We start from the raw sequence: 21,911 nt of genomic DNA, 5'->3' as shown, positions 1-21,911 counted from the left end.
GACTCTGATGCTGGGAGGGATTGGGGACAGGAGGAGAAGGGGACGACAGAGGATGAGATGGCTGGATGGCATCACTGACTCGATGAAGATGAGTCTGAGTGAACTCCAGGAGTTGGTGATGGACAGGGAGGCCTGGCGTGCTGTGATTCATGGGGTCGAAAAGAGTCGGACACGACTGAGTGACTGAACTGAACTGAACTGATGAGCAACTCTTCATATCCTTGTTTGTCTTTACTCATTTTTCTGTCATCAATACTGTCAAATTTTTATTGCTGATTTGCTGGTACTCCGGATATATTTTAAAGATAAATCCCTAGTCAATTTTGAACGTTACAAAGTATTCTTTTTCCTTACATCATCTATTAGCTTTGTTCATGTTGCCCTTTATTGAGTAGAATAATCAGTTTAGTTTTTGGCTTGGTCGATGGTGGTACCATTTACTGACATGTTGAAAACTGGGAGAGGAGTAGGATGGGCTTGAAAACAAGAGGTGAGAATAGGAGTTCCACGTGATTGTGTTAAGTTAGAGACGCTCACTGAACCTTGAATAGACAGTTGTATATGAGAGTCTGAAACAAACATGGTTTTGTTAATATTCTAAATTATTGTTATTACTTGAAGATTTTCTCTTTTCTCATTTGGTTTTAAAACTTAGAGCTATGTTGTTTAAAGTTACTGAGAAAAATATTATTTGAGAAATTGGAATTGAATATACCTTAAATTGTATTGTAGTGGGTTTTTGCTACATACGTAATTTTTATCATAATTTCATTTTTATTATCCAAAATATTGGATCTTTGTAGAGTCATAGGTTCTCAAGAAATGCGCAGTTCTAACTTGTTTTAAGGACTGTCTGTGCATATTTCGTAGAACATTTTCTATTCACCTTCTAAATGATAATATTTCTCCATCTCACATTTAGATTCTAAAAAATAACTCAAGGTGACTCTCATGTTTAAATTGAATGTGAAAATAGTTTTGATATAAATCTGTATGTTCATAGGATTTAGTTATGAAGTATCAGATATTATAGTTTTTGGACCATCTTCCTTGAGATGAAAATGCCCATGCGTATGCAGATATGAATCATTTTTAACATGGCAACAATTTTTACTTCAAGATAACTATTTTAAAAAGCAGAACCTTAATTAATGAATGCTTCTTAAAATAGAAACAAGATAGTTTTAAACAATTCTCGCCTGATTTGTGATTTAAGAAATTTGTCTTTGGCAACTTCTGGGCTTGCAAAAAAAAAAAAAAAAAACAATAGCATTGAAGTACTTTTTCTCTTTCTTAAGGCTCACAAAAGACGTTAAGTCCTTTAAGGTCTTTAGATTCTTCCTAGACTGTGATTTTTTTACAAGACTTATTTCTTATTTTTATCAAATACAAGAGTATTTTCTGTTACGTACAATTGTCTGTAAACCTGCCATGTATTTTCTTACAAGCCGTAACCAATTCATTATCACACATGCGTGTATTTTAAGTGCAACTAGTCATTTTGGTTGTTGTAAATAATACTAGAATTCAATTAGGATATACGGTCATTAACACAAATCTATGGTTTTATAGCTTAAAATATATTCATAATTGATTTTTAGTATTGAGGAAGAAAGTGCAGTATCTTAGCTAGATAAGTTTATAGAGGTGATATTTCTTCCAACAAGGGATGTCACCATCTTTAAGAAGCCAAAACAAAGAAAATTTTTCTTTTAAGTACAGAAAAAAAAAGTCCCTTATATTGCTGTGCTGAGCACTCATAAAAATGACTGGTTGTTCTTTTCAAGCATCATTCATCAGGCTTACATTTTAGAAGGAAAGAAATCTCATTATCCACTCCATATTCATTTAAGTTTTAAGTGCTTAGAAGACTCAAGCTCTGAAATGGTAAATCGTGACACCTCTCAATTTCAGCACTTTCTCCCAGCGCTGCCAGGACTCTGAGCAGCCCCACATCCAGAAGCTTTACGTTCTCTTTCGCCCTAGTTCTTTCACACTTTTCATCCATCACTACTAACTGTGATGCTGTTAAATTCTACATCCCCCCTTATTTTAAAAGTGGAGTAACCTAAAAGTTTCCTATTCAGTGGGAAACACCAGAAGATCTCGTCAGGCATGTGGTACTTTCCTTAAGGTAGTCAATCACAGAGGGCAGCTAAGGAGACCTTCATCATTTTGAAGTGGGCCTGCAGGATGAGATTCCTCTGAGGTCACAGGCACGCTTATTGTTCAGTCTCTAAGTCTTGTCCGACTCTTGGCGACCCTATGGACTTTACTTACCTTAATTTTGTGCTCTCTTTACTGCCTTATGCTCTTCCTCTGTAACATCATGCAGGCTTCTCATATAGCAATGTTAGTCACTCAGTCATGTCCAGCGTTTTGCGACCCCAGGAACTGTAGCCTCCCAGGCTCTCTGTAGGATTCTCCAGGCAACTATGCTGGAATGGGTAGCAATTCCCTTCTCCAGGGGATCTTCCTGACTTGGGGATTGAACTAGAGTCTTCTGCATTGCAGGCAGATTCTTTACCATCTGAGCCATCAAGGAAGCTCCTCATATAACAGAATTATCCTGATTTAAAAAAATGTTTTCTGTTTGAGTGTGTGTCTGTATATATATATATACAGACACACACATGTATATGGGTTAGGAGAGAAAGGACTGAGGACTTAAATTATTCAATGTTGGCTAAAGGGAGTACTAGGTTTAAAAGTTAGTTGTATTAGTAATATTTAAAACTTCATTGAGAATTAAAAATTGCCCTAAAATGACGTTTTCTAAATAGCATCTTATACCAGATGGTGGTGTTCAACTTAAAGTCAGAAGGTAAGGATTCAGGTTTTGACCACTATTAGGGTAATCTGTCAAAACAGAGCAATACCTTGAATCGTAGTGGCATTTATGGCGGTGCTAGGGTGTAAATTAAGGCAGTAGCATTATGGCATTTTTTAAAGATACATAATGATTGGGTTGTATGGTTTTTTGTTCCTTCAGTAGGCTCTCTGTCTACTTACTTGATTTGTGTTTTCACTGCAGCCTTGAGATACAGGGAAAGTGACATAAGGCTGCTGTGTAGATCGGCCTTAGTACCAGGACTGAGGCTGAATGAGGTACTGTGGACAGTGGTGAAGTTAGATGAATGCATGTCATAGAAAAGCTCTGTGTGGACCACGTTGTCACCTGTCTGCTACATCTTGTTTTCTTCATTAGCTTATCTGACAAAATTAGAGAATAATTAATGATGTGGTTTTTCCTGTGGTCATGTATGGATGTGAGAGTTGGACTGTGAAGAAGGCTGAGCACCGAAGAATTGATGCTTTTGAACTGTGGTGTTGGAGAAGACTCTTGAGAGTCCCTTGGACTGCAAGGAGATCCAACCAGTCCATTCTGAAGGAGATAAGCCCTGGGATTTCTTTGGAAGGAATGATGCTAAAGCTGAAACTCCAGTACTTTGGCCACCTCATGCGAAGAGTTGACGCATTGGAAAAGACTCTGATGCTGGGAGGGATTAGGGGCAGGAGGAGAAGGGGACGACAGAGGATGAGATGGCTGGATGGCATCAAGGATTTAATGGACATGAGTCTGAGTGAACTCAGGGAGTTGGTGATGGACAGGGAGGCCTGGCATGCTGCGATTCATGGGGTTGCAAAGAGTCGGACACGACTGAGTGACTGAACTGAACTGAACTGAATGATGAACCAGAGAAGGCAATGGCACTGTACTCCAGTACTCTTGCCTGGAAAATCCCATGGACGGAGGAGCCTGGTAGGCTGCAGTCCATGGGGTCGCTAAGAGTTGGACACAACTGAGCAACTTCACTTTCACTTTTCACTTTCACGCATTGGAGAAGGAAATGGCAACCCACTCCAGTGTTCTTGCCTGGAGAATCCCAGGTACGGGGGAGCCTGGTGGGCTGCCGTCTATGGGGTCGCATTGAGTCAGACATGACTGAAGCGACTTAGCAGCAGCAGCAGCAATGATGAACAGCAAAACCCCTTTCCTTACACAAGTGCAAAATTCACACGTTAGTCCCACCTCCATCATTTTTATTACTCGCCATGATAAAATGATGAGAGCGGAATAGCTAAGATACATTTACAAACTATGCGCCAGGCACTCAGTTAGGAGCACTTTATTGTTGTTGTTGAGTCTCGAAGTTGTGTCTGACTCTTTACAACCCCCTGGTTGCATACAAGTTAAATGTGCGCTGCTTAATTTAAGCTTGGCAACAAGTCTCCGATGTTAGATAATATCATTACTTCAGTTTTACAAATGAAGAAATTGAGGTGTGAAGAATTAATAGAATTGTGCAAAGTCACAGGACCAGTAAGTGGCAGGACAGCTGTCATTCCCAGCTAGTGAGATATGAGTCCCTGCTGATCCCCAACCATAGTAGAAGCTCTGTTGAGTTGCTGCCTCTTTTGGCATTGTTACTATCAACCCAGTGCGAAGTATCAGCTGAAACAGTACAACTGGGACTGAATGCCAGACTTCTCTGACAAAACAGTCATCTGAATGGCCCTTAATAGCATCATATTAATTTTTATGAAGATGAACTACTAATGAAAGTACATCAAGGCTGTATATTGTCACCCTGATCATTTAACTAAATGCAGAGTACATCATGAGAAATGCTGGGGCTGGATGACACAAAAGCTGGAATCAAAACTTCAGGGAGAAATAGCAATATGCAGATATGCAGATGATGCCACCCTTATGACTGAAAGCAAAGAGGAAATAGCTTCTTGATGAAGGTGAAAGAGGAGAGTGAAAAAGCTGGCTTAAAACTCAACATTCAGAAAACTAAGAACATGGCATCCAGTCCCATCACATCATGGCAAATAGATGGGGAAACAATGGAAACAATGACAGACTTTATTTTCTTGGGCTCCAAAGTCACTGTGGACAATGACTGCAGCCATGAAATTGAAAGATGCTTGCTCCTTGGAAGGAAAGCCATGACAAACCTAGCCAGAATATTGAAAAGCAGAGACATTACTTTGCATACAAAGGTCCATATAGTCAAAACTATGGTTTTCCAAGTAGTCGTGTGCTTGGAATTCTCTTAACTGTGAGAGCCTGACAATAAAAAAGGCTGAGCACTGAAGAACTGATGCCTTAGATCTGTGGTGCTGGAGAAGACTCTTGAGAGTTCCTTGAACTGCAAGGAGATCAAACCAGTCAATCCTAAAGGAAATCAACCCTGAATAGTCACCAAATATTGCTGAAGCTCCAATACTTTGGCCACCTGATGAGAAGAACCGACTCATTGGAAAAGACCCTGATTCTGGGAAAGATTGAAGGCGGGAGGAGAAGGGAATGACAGAGGATGAGATGGTTGGATGGCATCACTGACTCAATGGACATGAGTTTGAGCAGTCTCAGGGAGATGGTGAAGGACAAGCAAGCCTGGCATGCTGCAGTCCATGGGATGGCAAAGAGTTGGACATGACTGAGTGAACACCACCACTAATGAAAAACAACAATCATTTTCACTGATAATGTAGAAAGAGGTAACTCTTCAGTTGAAAACCATGTCTGCTGATTGAAGATCCATAGTTTTAAACTATTTTTCACATAGTATATTTTTTGTTTTTAAGACCCAGGTATGTTCCCTATATCTTAGAAGAAATGGACAACTACCATGACTGAGATGTTAAATGCCAAGTATTTTAAAAAATAATGTTACTAATTATTAGAATAAAGGCTTCCCAAGCCTAGTTCCTAAGATTCCTCGCAACAAAGAACTGCTGACATCTTACAGAAAAACACTCACAGTATGTTGTCTTGGCTTTTTAAAAAATTATGTATCTTCCTTTAATTGGATGAAATGGCTGGATAGCATCACGGATTCAGTGGACATGAACTTGGGCAAATTCCTGGAGATGGTGAAGGACAGGGAGGCCTGGCGTGTGGCAGTCCATGGGGTTGCAAAGAGTCAGACAAAACTCGGAGACTGAAACACAACAAGAACAGACACACACATCCACTTACTTCATTGCCATTGTGTCTTTGGCCTGGATTTTAGTATGCCAAAGTCACACATTTTGCACATTTTAAGTACAGAATGACAAAGTCATGACAAGATTAATCATGATAAGCAGGCACTAAGTCCATAATAGTATTGAATTTGGATTTAGAGAATGAAAGAGGAGAGGATGTAAAAATGATAGTGACATTCACGAGCAGGGCCTTGAATTTTATAATCCCAAAGAATGTTTTCTTACAGATGATTTCAGAAATTAAACCCTAAAAACATCCTGTGCTGTTTTCCTAAGCTGCCACACTCTACAGAGAGAATACAGTGCTTTTCTTGTCCAGGTCTAGACGGAAAAGTGCTATCAGTTATTTAGAATCTGATTTATGCCTGAAGAGAGTGGCTGCCACTCTGCGATTTCAGGGAAGCTGGGTATCAAGGAGCAATTTTCCAAGAATTGAAAGCTGGTGCAGGGTTATGAATAAACTCTGAGAAGCTTTGACCTTCCCTGTCAAATGATAGGGCCATAAATATGTTGGTAATTCTACTTTGTTGTGAGCACCTGTTCTTTCCCATCATTGTGGAGTTTCTAGAACACCATAAATTGGTACCAGCAGAACTAAAACAAAAATTTTTTTTATCGTATAAAAAAATTAGAAGAGGAGAAAATATAAGATTGAGAACACAGGAAGTGTGTTGCTCCTGAAATTCATCTGGAATTAGAGGATCCAGCTGTGGAAACTTTATAGTATCGAAATTAAAAATAACTGGTCACATTTCACCATTTATTTACATGAAATTAAGTAAGTGACTTTTGGATAGGAAGTGAGATGGTTAATGCATAATATTTTTAATGATCTTCCTCCCTCCATTATACCAAATTCATCATGAAATATGGCTCATTCTTGCTTTAAAATACTCTTTTTAAATGCATTCAGTATAATGAGTTTAGATAGTGTAGTGTGCTTATGTATGGATGTGAGAGTTGGACTGTGAAGAAGGCTGAGTGCCGAAGAATTGATGCTTTTGAACTGTGGTGTTGGAGAAGACTCTTGAGAGTCCCTTGGACTGCAAGGAGATCCAACCAGTCCATTCTGAAGGAGATCAGCCCTGGGATTTCTTTGGAAGGAATGATGCTAAAGCTGAAACTCCAGTACTTTGGCCACCTCATGCGAAGAGTTGACTCATTGGAAAAGACTCTGATGCTGGGAGGGATTGGGGGCAGGAGGAGAAGGGGACGACAGAGGATGAGATGGCTGGATGACATCACTGACTCGATGGACATGAGTCTGAGTGAACTCAGGGAGTTGGTGATGGACAGGGAGGCCTGGCGTGCTGTGATTCATGGGGTCGCAAAGAGTTGGACACGACTGAGTGACTGAACTGAGTGTGCTTAAACATGAGATGCTGTGTTTTCATGATTTTGTTATGTATCTTAATTCTATTAATATGCAATTTATTAATTGTTGTTGGAGAAGGAAATGGCAACCCACTCCAGTACTCTTGCCTGGAGAATCCCATGGACAGAGGAACCTCGTGGGCTAAGTCTGTGGAGTGCAAGAGTCGGAATGACCGAGCAGCTAAACCTATTAGTTGTTGTGGAATCTTTTTTACTCTGGCTTTACCCTTACCTTTCTCAAGTTGATAGTATAGGAAAGAATAAATATGATGGAAAAATCAGTGCAAACAACCCACAGAGAAGGAGGTAAAGAAAAGCTGGTTGTTTTCCTTTAGAAAGAAAGAAAAACAAAACTTCCGTATTTTAAAAGGGATCCATATATTCTTTTGAACAAAATTGAATATATACATGTGTATATATATACATATATATGTACACACACACACACACACACACACGGCCTCCCTGGTTGCTCAGATGGTAAAGCATCTGCCTGCAATGCAAGAAAGGCGGGTTTGATCCCTGGGTTGGGAAGATCCTCTGGAGAAGGGACCTGGAGAATTCCATGGACACAGGACCCTGGTGGGATACAGTCCATGGGTTGCAAAGAGTCGGACACGACTTCACTTTTGCTTTCATTTTCATATATATATATATATATTATATATACAGCCATACCTACCTCTTGTCTGTTTTAGGGACACTTAAAGAAACAGAAAAGGCACAGGAAATGAAGAAAAATAAGCAATGGGGATACAAAGATACAACAGTGCAGAAAGAGACATCTAGAAAGAGTTTGGAGATGGTGTAACAAGTCACCACAAAACTTGGTGTCATAAAACAACAATAAGCATTTATTAAGTCTAAGAATTTCCTTGGAAATATGGAATTTTGGCTCTTCTGGATGTTTCAAACTTGAGGTCTCATGAAGTTCAGTTGTCCCAGCATCAGTCATGTGGTTCCCAGGCAGCTCACTCCAATAGCTGGCAAACAGATGCTGGTCGGAGGCAGGGAGCAGCTCCACTCCTCTCCGTATGGCCAGTTGGTATACAGGTTAGTCCTATTCAGTGTAGAAGAGTCACTAGGCAAAGACATAGATTCCAGGAGGCAAGGTTCCTTGGGTGCTATCTTGGAGACTGACCACCACAGAGAAATAAGATAAAAGAGCATTAGGTGCACATGAATACATATACTCGTAGGAATCAGTTCAGTCATTCAGTTGTGTCTTACTCTGTGACCCCATGGACTGCAGCACACCAGGCTTCCCTGTCCATCACCAACTCCCAGAGTTTACTCAACTCATGTCCACTGAGTCAGTGATGCCATCCAACCATCTCATCCTCTGTCGTCCCCTTCTTCTCCCACCTTCAATCTTTCCCAGCATCAGGGTCTTTTCAAATGAGTCAGTTCTTCGCATCAGGTGGCCAAAGGATTGAAGTTTCAGCTTCAGCATCAGACCTTCCAATGAATATTCTGGACTGATTTCCTTTAGGATGGACTGGTTGGATCTCCTTGCAGCCTAAGGGACTCTCAAGAGTCTTCTCCAACACCACAGTTCAAATGCATCAATTCTTCAGTGCTCAGCTTTCTTTATAGTCCAACTCTCACATCCATACATGACCACTGGAAAAACCATAGCCTTGACTAGATGGACCTTGTTGGCAAAATAATGTCTCTGCTTTTTAATAAGCTGTCTAGGTTGGTCATAGCTTTTCTTCCAAGGAGCAAGCATCTTTTAATTTCATGGCTGTAGGAATACAGGAGAGTAAAAGCTATGTGGTTCAGCTGTGAGGTGAATATGAGTCCGTGATCACTTGATTTGTGACAAACATAGACTTCTGCCATGTTACTTGTTACTTCAGACCCAGTGCACCACACCCAGTCGCTTAATTGTGCCACTGTGATAATAAACTCCTTAACAGCACAGAGCTGTAAAGCTAAGCTGCGTTAAGACATGATATTTCTCTTAGAAATCTTACCATAATTTTACCTAAGCACCAAAGAATTGATGTTTTCGAACTGTGGTGTTGGAGAAGACTCTTGAGAGTCCCTTGGACTACAAGGAGATCCAGCCAGTCCATCCTAAAGGAGATCAGTCCTGGGTGTTCATTGGAAAGACAGATGCTGAAGCTGAAGCTCCAATACTTTGGCCATCTGATGCAAAGAGTTGACTCTCTGGAAAAGACCCTGATGCTGGGGAAGATTGAGGGTAGGAGGAGAAGGGGATGACAGAGGATGAGATGGCTGGAGGGCATCATTGATTCAATGGACATGAGTTTGAACTCTGGGAGATAGTGAAGAACAGGGAAGCCTGGTGTCCTGCAGTCCATGAGGTTGCAAATAGTCAGACATGACTGAGTGACTGAATAACAACAAGAGTCAAAAACTACCCCCTCCCCAAATCAGCATTTTTACCTTTCTGATGTTAAAGACCCTTACTTCATTTGTAAGAGGTACCAAAATAAAACTACGTGAAAATTGAGATTGTGATCTGTTGATATACAACTTGAAAGGTGTATGGATTTTAACCTTGTGCCAATACATAATACTTAGTATATTATGGGGTACTTTTCAGATTGCTTTCAGAAGACAAAATTACCCTAACATTTATGACACAAAAAATGAGAGGCAGGAAAATTATCTAAAATTACAAGTGACTGTGTTTTGTTGCCCATTGTAGTCCTCTCGTATGATAAAAAATGACAGTAGTGAACACTTATAGAGCTTGTGGTGCCTGTGGCAGGCATGATTGTACACACTTCACGTATCAAGCCATTTAATCCTCGCAACAGTATTTCATTCTGGTTTAATGGATGAGGAAAACGAAACGGTAACATGGTGAAAAGCAATTCAAATCCCGAAGTCTTTCTTTAGCCCCTGTGCCTTTTAACTGTAGCCCCGTACGTAGAACAGACTACCCCAGGCTGGCTCAGAACAAGGATTCATTGATAATGATAGCATTTTCCTCAGGCTCACTCCATGGACAGGATCTCAAGCCTAGTCAGAGTCCTCAGGGGCTAGCAGAGGGAAATGGAAAGCGTTCAGAAAGCTAGGAGTATTTCTCTTGAGGATGGGGTCAGTGTGACTTGCTTTTAAAGGGTCACCTTGGCAGCTGAGTGGACTCTGGTGTGACCAGGGGGAGATCCTGTCATGGTGACTTGTTTAAGGCAGTAGTGAAAGAAATTGTGAGAAGCCATAGGAATCTGATGGGATTTCCTCAGGGGTATGAAAAAAGAAGAACTTTCCACCCGAGCAGTTTGAAAGATGGAATAGAAGTCCACTCAGATCAAAAGCTATGTATAGAGGTGGGTTTGAGGTAAAAAATCAGGATGTGTTCATGTGTTCAGCAGGCAGTTGTATGCTCAGGGCCAGAGAGAAGTCTGGCTAGAGATACAAATCTGGAATTTGCCAAGATCTAGACGATTTAACTGAGCTCACAAAGGAGACACATGGATTACTAAGTAAATTAGAGAGGAAGATCTCGCTGACACCAAGGGACCAAGCCCTGAGGCAATCCATGTGTAGGATTTGGAGAGAAGAGGAGGAGACAGCAAAGGAAACTGTGGGTGAAGAGGAAAACCAAGAGGAGTAGTGTTCTGGAAGCAGAGCAGAGATAGTAATCACGAAGGAGTGAGTGATAACCCTTTGCAAAGTCTACTGACAGTTTAAGTCAGAGGACTAGTAACTGACCATTGGGTTTAGCAGCTTGGAGGTCATGGGTTGTTTTGGTGAAAGCTGATTTGGAAAAGAGGTTAATAAAGCAAAGGCTTAATTGGAATGAATGTAAAAGAATTGGAACAGTGAATTTAGAGAACCCTTTCTAGGAGCTTTAATCTAAAAAGGAACAAATGGGTTAGCAAGGTGGCACTTGGAGGTCAAGAGTAGTTATGTGAAAACAGCTAAGCTTAATGCCTCCCCCTACCCCATTTCAATAAATATCTACTGTATTCCAACTATGTGTCCAAGACTGGTTGATATTTTAAAGATACAGAAATCAATGAGCTGTAGTTTCTCCCTTGAGGGTGTGCAGGTAACCCAGGCTGAGGGTTCACGGAGGGCTTTGGGAAAGAAGTGCTTTCATCAAAGATGTGAGGCGTGAACCAAATCTTGAAATTTGTATTTGAATAAACTACTGCTTCTAATTTATACATCATAGGATCTGGGAAAGAAGTGAAATATTCTGTCTGCTCCTGACTAAAAATATTCAGATCTTTTAGACAGTACTTTTTTATGTTAATCTTTTTAATTTTATTTGCCCAATCTTTGGTTTTTTGCATTAACCATTCTTAATGAACTTCTGGAAGACCCACTAATTGTGTTTTGAAAATACAAATGAGCATCTCCCATATCCTTGTCAGCACCCTCCTTATGATCAGTTACTAGCAAAGGACAGTTAAATGAGTGGGGATGTGTAAATAGAATGGGAAATGTTGAAGAGAGGTGGCTGGGGTCAAGGAAGATATTAATTCATTTGCTGCACAAGTATTTATTATTTAGGATAAATGTTGCACAAGATCATGCAAAGGCTTAACTTGGTGGTTGACTATAGGGAACAAAAATCAAGAATAGGAAGAAAAACAAAGGAGTGAAATTGTCAACTGGCTTTTGAAGAAAAGCAGGAGGATATAGTAGAATGAAGTAGACATTAAAATCCCAGCGTACCTGGGTTTAGATCCCACGTCTGTTAGTGAATACTTGAGTGATCTTGAGCAAGTTAATGATGATACTGAGTCCACAGCCTCTAATTTGGTAGCAGCCCTGTCACTCCTGACTGTTACGAGAGTTATGGTGCCCAGAAGAATATTAGGTCAGAGCAGATATTCAAAAATTGTTATCTTGCTTCTCTTTTTTCTTCAACTGGAACTTTCTCATTATTTCTCCCTGTATATAAAGTTTGATAGTCAAGCTGGGGTTTGAAATAAATAAACGAATGCAAAGTTTCCTTTTTCTCTCCCCGTCTTCAGTAGCACTAACAATATCCCATGAGCATTGTGGGATAACCCAGCTTAGTTAAACATGCTGAACATCAGCCATACTGCATCTCAGTAAGCAGACATGATTCCTGGAGTGCATTTGGATAGGATAATGAACAGGATCATCCAGGAGTGTGTCCACTGTCAGGCTATCTCCCAATTACCCTCTGTTCCTGTACCCGGCTTAATGACTTGCTGCTGCTGCTGCTAAGTCACTTCAGTCGTGTCCGACTCTGTGTGACCCCATAGATGGCAGCCCACCAGGCTCCCCCGTCCCTGGGATTCTCCAGGCAAGAACACTGGAGTGGGTTGCCATTTCCTTCTCCAGTGCATGAAAGTGAAAAGTAAAAGTGAAGTCGCTCAGTCATGACCGACTCTTAGCGACCCCATAGACTGCAACCTACCAGGCTCCTCTGTCCATGGGATTTTCCAGGCAAGAGTACTGGAGTGGGGTGCCATTGCCTCTGCTGTAACAGAAAGGAGAAGTGCATGGAATCCTGTCAATGGGGTATTTGTAATTGTTGGTTGTATGTGGTTTATCCTAGTATCCATCTGAGCAGACATCATGTACACAAAGAATTCTATCTCGGTGCCTAAGAATTTTCAGTTCAACTGGACTGTCCCTCATCTACTTTAATTTTGATAAAGGTTTTTCTAAGTATATTGATGCCTTTTTATTGATACTTTTTCCTTTTGCTCTAAAACAATAATCAGATGTTTTGTTGGACATTTAGTATGTTCCTTCCCCTGTGCTAAATATCTAAGGGAAATGAAAGGTGGGGTTTTGCCTTCAAGGAAATGTTATTGTTTTTTAGGATATAACATTCACCCATTTGAGAGATGCAAGACAGTAACAAAATGCTATTTTGTAGCATAAAAATTAAAGATTGTAGACATTAAAAGCAAGTGATCTATGTTAACTGGAATCCAGAGGGAGCTTTCAAAAGAAGGTAGAGTTTGACCTTTGCTTTATAGCTTCTCTCCATTAAGGATGGAGATAAAACCCAAGAATAGAGGAACATGGGCTTCATGCTCACATGCTACATTCCATAGAGTAACATTTATCTGAAGTTATTTGAAAACTCTGTGATCACTCTTTGACTCAGAATATATCTTTCAGTGTAACCTGTCCTGTTTCCACTGTTAGAAAAGCTTGCTTCTTGGATAAGTATTGTCTTTAGAAGTCATCGTTTAAAATGCCCATATCTTTTGGAGGAGCAAAGAGTAGGTTTCTGGCAATTTAGCATGAGAGCACTCACCAGATGATTTTCTCTGACTGCACTAAAAGGAAGGCTTAGAGATAGGATAGGATACATTGTATTGAAAAAAAACAACAACACTAAAGTGCTAGGGTAGAAAGGATAAATGTTGACTGCATCAGTTTTAATTTGAGCTATGTAGTGTTGGGAGTTCAGGAGAAAATTAGCCTATTTTACTGTCTCTTCCAGCAGTGGATGTTTCATAAGTATTTTTGACTTTTGAATAAAGTAGCCTAACAGGCTATTGTCATTAACCTTTTAATCAGAAAGTAAGCCTACCTCTTAGCAAAATACACATGATTTCAGCCTCAGGTGACTAAATAATTTCCCAAACAAAAGTCAGATGGAGGTTATTAATTTCAGAACATATCAGTGAAATGTTCTGACTGTGGAAATATTCAACCAAAAACATTGTTTCAGGTGCTATGTGCAAAATCACCATTCCAAATCAGTATTTTCCTAGGTGGATTTTATGAAATACAAGTTTCGTGGGTAATTGTGCAGTGCTATTTTAAGGGGCAGGGAAAGGATCTATAGTCAAGTAAGTTTGGGAAACACTTGCTCAGATAAATAGAGTTTTTTGCTTCTGAAACACCTAGGATGCGGGTGTGTGCTGTGACTTCCAGGAGGGGATCCAAGAAACTAGTGTTCATTCGAGCAGGGTTCTGTGGGGTAATCTTCGGCACATGTGGTTTTATGATATGCTTGGGAACTCTAAAAGTTCTCTATAGACAAGGAATTAATGCATTTCAGAAGGAAACACAGTCAGTGAATCAGTGATAAATAAAGGAATAAATATTAAACCAACATGCTTGACTTCTGAATTCTACAATTGTGGAGCAGAATAAAAGTAAATATGTGAGTCCTCTAGTTCTGAAATTTTATAGTTGTAAGTTCGCTGACTAAATTATGTGAACAGTCACAGTATGAAATGTACCAGCACAAAAGTCTGCCTTGGTGTGGGAGAGATAACCTTTTTGCCTAGTAAATATAGTATAGATCCTTCCGTTGACTTCTTTCAGTGTTCTTTCCTGCAGCTATCGAAATTCCCGTGGTGTTATTCACTGATAACTAGTTATGAGTTCACTGATAACTTTTAAGTACCCACACAAACTAAGGAAAGATGAGCTACCAGAGGTTAGTCTTGTATTTTAAATCCGTGTACAGTAGTATTCCATTCCTATTGGGTCTAACTGTGTGCCAGAAATTTTAGTTTCAGTTAGCCACAGAGTGTGTAATATCAGCATTTTTAACAGCAGTTTGATAAAAGGTTATCCACTTTATAAACTAGCATCAGCATCTGCTCCTTAAATATTTTGCAGTGAGTAGAAAAGACATTTGTGTTCTTCCTGTGTTCACTGTTCACTTGCTTTGTGAATGAGCTTGTTAAAATTGCTCTGCGTTTTGTGAGTGCCCCAGTAAGGTAATTTAGCATAAAACTTGGCATTGTTATTGGACTTAAATGTTTTAAAGGTGTAAACAGGATTCAGAGGCCTCAATGTTTGGTATTTTTGCAAAAGCAAAGTCAAGGGTGAGCTCTTCTCTCTTCTCTTGGTCATGTCCTTGTCATTTTTAGAGGAGGTAAAATGCAATCAAAAGGACAGTGATTTTCACCCCTTCAGTAGGTGTCCACTTGTGTATGTTTTGCTCTGGGTTGCCATTACAGCCTAGGTCAGCGCAGTGGCTGTGATGCTGCCGGTCCTTCACACGCTCGAAAGTAGGATTTTCAGCATGGATGCCAAGCAGTGTCTTCCTTGCCTTTCACTGAATTACAGTTTCATCCCTTATTGAAGTTGGTAATATGTTAAAAATAACCATGATTGGAAAACCAAACTGTCTGTGATTTATTTTTGTTCCATCTTTACCTTATAGAACTGCCTTTGACTTCAAAGAGTCATCGTAGCTCAGAACAGGCGACAGAATAGGAAGCTGAGCAGTGATTCATGAGAGTAGATGGAAGTCAGTGATTAGTTCATGTGCCTTTGGTCTCCAGGAATGACATAAATCTTTAGGGAAGTTCTATACTGTCAGGCTGCATGCCTGCCTGTGTCAAATCCCATATAGGCTAGAATATATTATGAATTGAGAAATCTGAGGAAAGAACAGAAATTCCTTTTGTTATTCGCTGTAAAGGTGTCACACAGACTTGAGGATACAGGAGAAAAGCATAGTATTGCTCTCAGTTAACCATAGAAAGCTAAATTTGCATAGTGAGAAACACAAAGACCAATTCACTTGTGGCTAAATACTTTTTTGGAGCAGGAGAAAAAAACGTTAATTGATTGAAGACAAAGACCTATCTGTGACTTTTTAGGTCCACAAACTAATTTATTCCCAGATTGAAAATTTCAAGGTCTGTTGAATCTTAAAATAATGAGGAAAGCAATGAATATATAGCAGTACTGGAAAAGAAACCTTACCATTCTGTCATTTAAATCAGTGGATTTTGTAACAGCCACCCTCTTCCTGGGATAATAAAACTTAACATGTGTTTATGCCGTTTCCCTTGTATTGTACGATAGAAGTTAAAGAATCTTCCTAGGGAGGAGGAGAGAAATCATTCCTTATCTCCTTTGTCATTCTTGACTGCAGTTAGGCAGAGCACCAAACTTGGTAATGCATTCAGCCGACCACTTCCAAACCATTAAGCAGGCCACAGAAGGAGGAACGAGATGAAAAGACCGGAATTAACAGTAACACATTGAAAATAAGACACCCAAGGACCCGTGAGAAATGAAGAAGTGACAGTTCTAATCCTCAGAGACACGTTACCAGAGACAGAGGTAGAATGACCTGGTCCAGATGAGCATTTCCTACCCTTCTTGGTCCCATGTCCTCTGCCACCCAGCACCCAGGAGACCTCGAGTCACCTGCAACCCCTCTGATGTGCTGTGCTTTCTCTTTCTTTTTTTTTTTTGTGCTGTGCTTTCTGATTGACCCCAGCAGTCCAGCCCTCATCAGGCTGGTATCCGCCACTGCAACACGTGACCACCATGCCTACTCCTTTGCAGCTGAAGCCAAAGTGATTCTAAGGAAATCAGAATTTCTGCAGTACCCTCTCTCATGAACTCCTTTGATGAAAAAAGAGGTTTTGTAACTACTTTCTGAATTTGTTAAAGGCTGTTACATCTGGCATCTCTCTATGATAATTTATATTAAATTTAGCTCCTGTATTGTCAGAGAGAATTATTTTTAGTAGGGAGAAACAAAACTCAAAATTCACATGTCAAGCTATTTCAGCGTAAATAAGCTTAGGGAAAAATTCTAAACAAAGAAATAAAGGTAGTTCATATCTGGAAATTAAAAGGAAACAGAGAAAACACCTTTTTTCTTAGGGGGAAAAAAAACAGAATAAAGTGGTAAGGACAGGTGAAAAGCCACTGCCTGTTTCACTGTGTGTGGTTCATCTAGCTGGCTGTGGTTTCAAACCCACCAGTGCCTGTTGCTGTTCACTAAGGGATGAGAAAGTGAAAAGGTCATTGAGAGACTTTTAAAAAATAATAATAATACTGTTTATGTTTACAGCAGTTTTACACTTACAGAAAATTGAGCCAATTAGAGTTCCCACATAACCCCTCTCCCACCGGCAGCTTCCCCTATTATCTTGCATTAGTGTGGTTCATGTTCTACAAATAGTGAGCCAGTGTTGATACATTATTAACGAAGGTCCATCACTTGCATTAGGGTTCACTCCTCGTGTTGATCTTTCTGTGGTTTTGACAGAGGCCTCCTTGTCCTGCTTAGTCACCAGCACAGTGTCACACAGAATAGCTGTGCTCCTCTGACAAGCTCCTGTGCACCCCCTACGGGCTCAGTGAGCCGCCAGCAACCCGCTCAGTGGGCCGTCGCGTGGTCTCCGCACATGCGCACAGGCCCGCGTGCCTCGTCGCTCCTCTTGGCTCGGGTTCATCCTTGGGTTCCCGGACGAGGGTCTCCGCTAAGCGCGCCCCTTGCTTACACGCTGCCTTCCCCTAGACCTGATTGGATCTCTGATCTGGTACCTTTCTTGCTTCCGTGTGCTTTGCCTTCCATGCCTTGGTCACAGTTTTCATGTATACAGTTGTGTGAATAGCTCTTCTGTGACACTGGTTTGAGGATGGAGAATGGAGCTGTTTCAGATCCCACCTCTCAGTCCCATTGCTGCCACTTGGGCACCTTACCCGTATTACCTGTAACTCAGGCCAGGAGGAATTTTCAAATCCCCCTTTATAAAACTCTGCAACTCTAGGCTGTGTTTCCTAATTCCCATATGACAGAAGGGATGAGGAAATGAGGCCCACTGCCCTTTCTTCTGCTCTTTTCCTTACCTGTGCCTTCTGAAAATTATAGCATTGCTTTTATTTATTTATTTATTTATTTTGAGTGCAGAAGAATTGATGCTTTTATTTTTTATTTTTTTAAATTTTATTTTATTTTTAAACTTTACATAATTGTATTAGTTTTGCCAAACATCAAAATGAATCCATCACAAGTATACATGTGCTCCCCCTCCTGAACCCTCCTCCCTCCTCCCTCCCCATACCATCCCTCCAGGTTGTCCCGGTGCACCAGCCCCAAGCATCCAGTATCGTGCATTGAACCTGGACTGGCATCTCGTTTCATACATGATATTTTACATGTTTCAATGCCATTCTCCCAAATCTTCCCACCCTCTCCCTCTCCCACAGAGTCCATAAGACTGTTCCATACATCAGCGTCACTTTTGCTGTCTCGTACACAGGGTTATTGTTATCATCTTTCTAAATTCCATATATATGCGTTAGTATACTGTATTGGTGTTTTTCCTTCTGGCTTACTTCACTCTGTATAATAGGCTCCAGTTTCATCCACCTCATTAGAATTACACTGAAATAGGTGGAGAACTTCTATAATAATAATACAGTTTATATGCCTGTGCTCTAAATTAAATAAAAACACCAAAGATCATTATTCAGGAACAAGATTAGTTTTTATTTCACTTTTGAGTTTCTCCCATGGCTATCTCCCAATCATTCCTCTTTCCTGAATTACTGTTTAGAATTATTGAAATATTTTCTCTGGTTTTTCCTTCAGAAAAGTCTTCTCCAAGGGATCTTCTTTTCCTTCTCCAGGGGATCTTCCCAGCTCAAGGACTGAACCCAGGTCTCCCGCATTACAGGCGAATTCTTTATCAGCTGAGCCACCAGGGAAGCCCCAGAAAAATCTAAAAATTTCTAAATCTTGTAGTGCTTCATATCTAAAATATGCACTTGTTATTTGTATGAGATTTCAGTGTTGGATCAGTCATACTTGTTAGTTCATAGCACGTCGTCATCTCTGATCCAGACAATAGTCCTCATTGGTTGATTGATCCATTCCTTCTCTTTTGTTCCTGTATGTGTTCCCCCTGTGCTTAGTTGCTAAAGTTGTATCTAGCTGTTTATGACACCATGGACTGTAGCTCACCCGACTTCTCTGTCCATGGGGTTTCCCAAACAAGAATACTGGACTGGACTGCCATTTCCTTCTCCAGGGGATCTTCCCAACCCAGGGATCAAACTCACATCTCCTGCATTGGCAGGAGGATTCTTTACCACTGACTCACTTGGGAAGATAGCAATTCCCATTAGGGAGAGGAAATTGTTACTGTGTATATATATGCTTATATATTTAAAATTTTAATATATATTTTTAATGTTGTTAGAAGAAGTGTCTTTTTTAAAATTTATTTTAATTGGAGGCTAATTACTTTCAATATTGTAGTGGTTTTTGCCATACATTGACATGAGTCAGCCATGGGTGTGTTCCCCATCCTGAAACCCCCTCCCACGTCCCTCCCCATCCCATCCCTCAGGGTCATCCCAGTACACCAGCCCTGAGCACCCTGTCTCATGCATTGAACCTGGACTGGCGATCTATCTCACATATGGCAATATACATGTTTCAATGCTATTCTCTCAAATCATCCCACCCTCGCCTTCTCCCACAGAGTCTAAAAGTCTGTTCTTTACATCTGTGTCTCTTTTGTTATCTCGCATTTAGGATCATCATTGCCATCTTTCTAAATTCCATATATATGCATTAATATACTGTATTGGTGTTTTTCTTTCTGACGTACTTCAGTCTGTATAATAGGCTTCAGTTTCATCCACCTCATTAGAACTAATTCAGATCTATTCTTTTTTAATGGCTGAGTAATACTCCATTGTGTATAGGTACCACAGCTTTCTTATCCATTCATCTGCAGATGGACATCTAGGTTGCTTCCATGTCCTAGCTATTGTAAACAGTGCTGTGATGAACATTGGGGTGCCTGTGTCTCTTTCAGTTCTGGTTTCCTTGGTGTGTATGCCCAGCAGTGGGATTGCAGGGTCACATGGCAGTTCTTGCATTTATTTTCATTTTGTAGATGGGTTCTTTAACTTATCATGATTCTGTTTCCTACTATGCATTATGTTTTCCCAGTACCTTGTGTTTTCAATCCACTCACATTTCTCTGTTTGCATGTAATCTATTGCTTGTTGTATATCTACGTATATTGCCTATCTTTCTTCCACTGATGGACACCAAGTTCAAATGTAGTTTAAATTTTCTTTAAAAATCTTCTTTGTGTTTGAATGTGTATTCAAGCCCTTCGAATTGAATTTATGCCCTCTCCTTGAATGCTCAAATAGAAATATATATATATGAATTGTATTGGTAGTAAATGTCTGAATGAACTTGTGTTATATACAAGAACTCATGCAACCTAGAGAACTGTTTTCCCTAACAAAAGCAATCTTTTAACAGAAGACAAATCCTACTTGTATCTTGAGGCCTGTACAATAGAATAAGTTCTCAGAGATTACAATATACAGTACAAGAGCTGTAGTTACAATACAAGTAAAATGATAGTACAAGGAGACCTAGATACCTTAGTCTGGTAATATGTCATATGTTAAATATACTTTAAAACACTATTTTATTAAAATGAATATATTTTGGAGCTTATTCCTTTAGAGTTGTTTGAATTATGAAAAAAAAAATACCTTTTTTACTCTATTGTTGAATGTATCGTATATTGACATTGTCCCAAAAGAACTTGAGGTATCTTTTTATAAAGACTGCATAACCCTAAGGACAGAATAGCAAATAGGGTGGGAATAGAAAAGCATTACTTTGTAGAAGAAAGAGTTTCCAAGTATTTTATTTAAAAGCAAGCTTTGTGGCCTTGATTGAGCATTACATTTAACTTTACTGTAAACTGAAAAATAGAAAGCATTTTAAATTATGTCCGATTTCAGAATCAGAATAGAAGGAGCATACTCACTTCTCAGGGCCGGTACTCTGTTTCCTGGTAGACAGACTTGTCACTGAGATCTCCTAGAGGTGTGGGTGTAGGAAACAGACTAATCACTAGGAGGGTTAACATTGAATTCTAACGGTCAGAAGCCCAGTTCTCAGGTAAAAAGCAGAGATTTTACTTAGGCAGCAATGTTGTATTTACCCTCAAGCAAGCATTTCATTAAGACCCTTGAATTCTCTATCCTTTAGCGCTGTTTCTTTAGCACATGAAATCAGTTTAGTCTTTGGAAGTGGAAGGTATAGGTAGTAATCCAGCTTCTGCTCCTTGTTATCTGTACATCCTGGACAATTTAATCTCTGCAAACTTCAATTTTCTGATACGTTAAAGTAATAATTAACAGTAAGATACCTTGTAAAACTGTTGCTAGTATTAAGTCAGGTGAAAGTTCTGTAGGATGATTCAGTACATGTTGTTGTTCAGTCACTAAATCGTGTCTGATTCTTTGCAACCACATGGACTGCAGCATACCAGGCTTCCCTGTCCTTCACTGTCTTCTGGAGTTTGCTCAAATTCATGGCCACTGAGTCTGATAGGTGATGCTATCTAACCTAAGTTTGTTGTTAGGATTCAGTATCAGTTCAGTATCAGTTCAGTCACTCAGTCATGTCTGACTCTTTGCGACCCCATGAATTGCAGCATGCCAGGCCTCCCTGTCCATCACCAACTCCTGGAGTTTACTCAAACTCATGTCCATCGAGTCAGTGATGCCATCCAGCCATCTCATCCTCTGTCGTCCCCTTCTCCTCCTGCCTTCAATCTTTCCCAGCATCAGGATCTTTTCCATGAGTCAACTCTTCACATGAGGTGGCCAAAGTATTGGAGTTTCAGCTTTATCATCAGTCCTTCCAATGAACACCCAGGACTGATCTCCTTTAGGATGGACTGGTTGGATCTCCTTGCAATCCAAGGGACTCTCAAGAGTCTTCTTCAACACCACAGTTCAAAAGCATCAATTCTTTGGCGCTCAGCTTTCTTCACAGTCTAACTCTCACATCCATACAT

General features: G+C 40.1%; 1 protein-coding gene across 3 annotated transcripts in view; it reads left to right on the top strand.

Annotated features, from left to right (window-relative positions):
- The window catches only part of TPK1 (thiamin pyrophosphokinase 1), a 395,885-nt gene that overhangs the window by 258,441 nt on the left and 115,533 nt on the right, over positions 1 to 21,911 (top strand). The window lies entirely within an intron of this gene.

The sequence above is a fragment of the Bison bison genome, unplaced genomic scaffold (genome assembly GCF_000754665.1).
Source record: "Bison bison bison isolate TAMUID 2011002044 unplaced genomic scaffold, Bison_UMD1.0 scf7180017864211, whole genome shotgun sequence".
Lineage (NCBI taxonomy): Eukaryota > Metazoa > Chordata > Mammalia > Artiodactyla > Bovidae > Bison > Bison bison.
The sequence above is the reverse complement of the archived record's forward strand: the minus strand, read 5'-3'. Positions and strand labels throughout refer to the sequence as shown.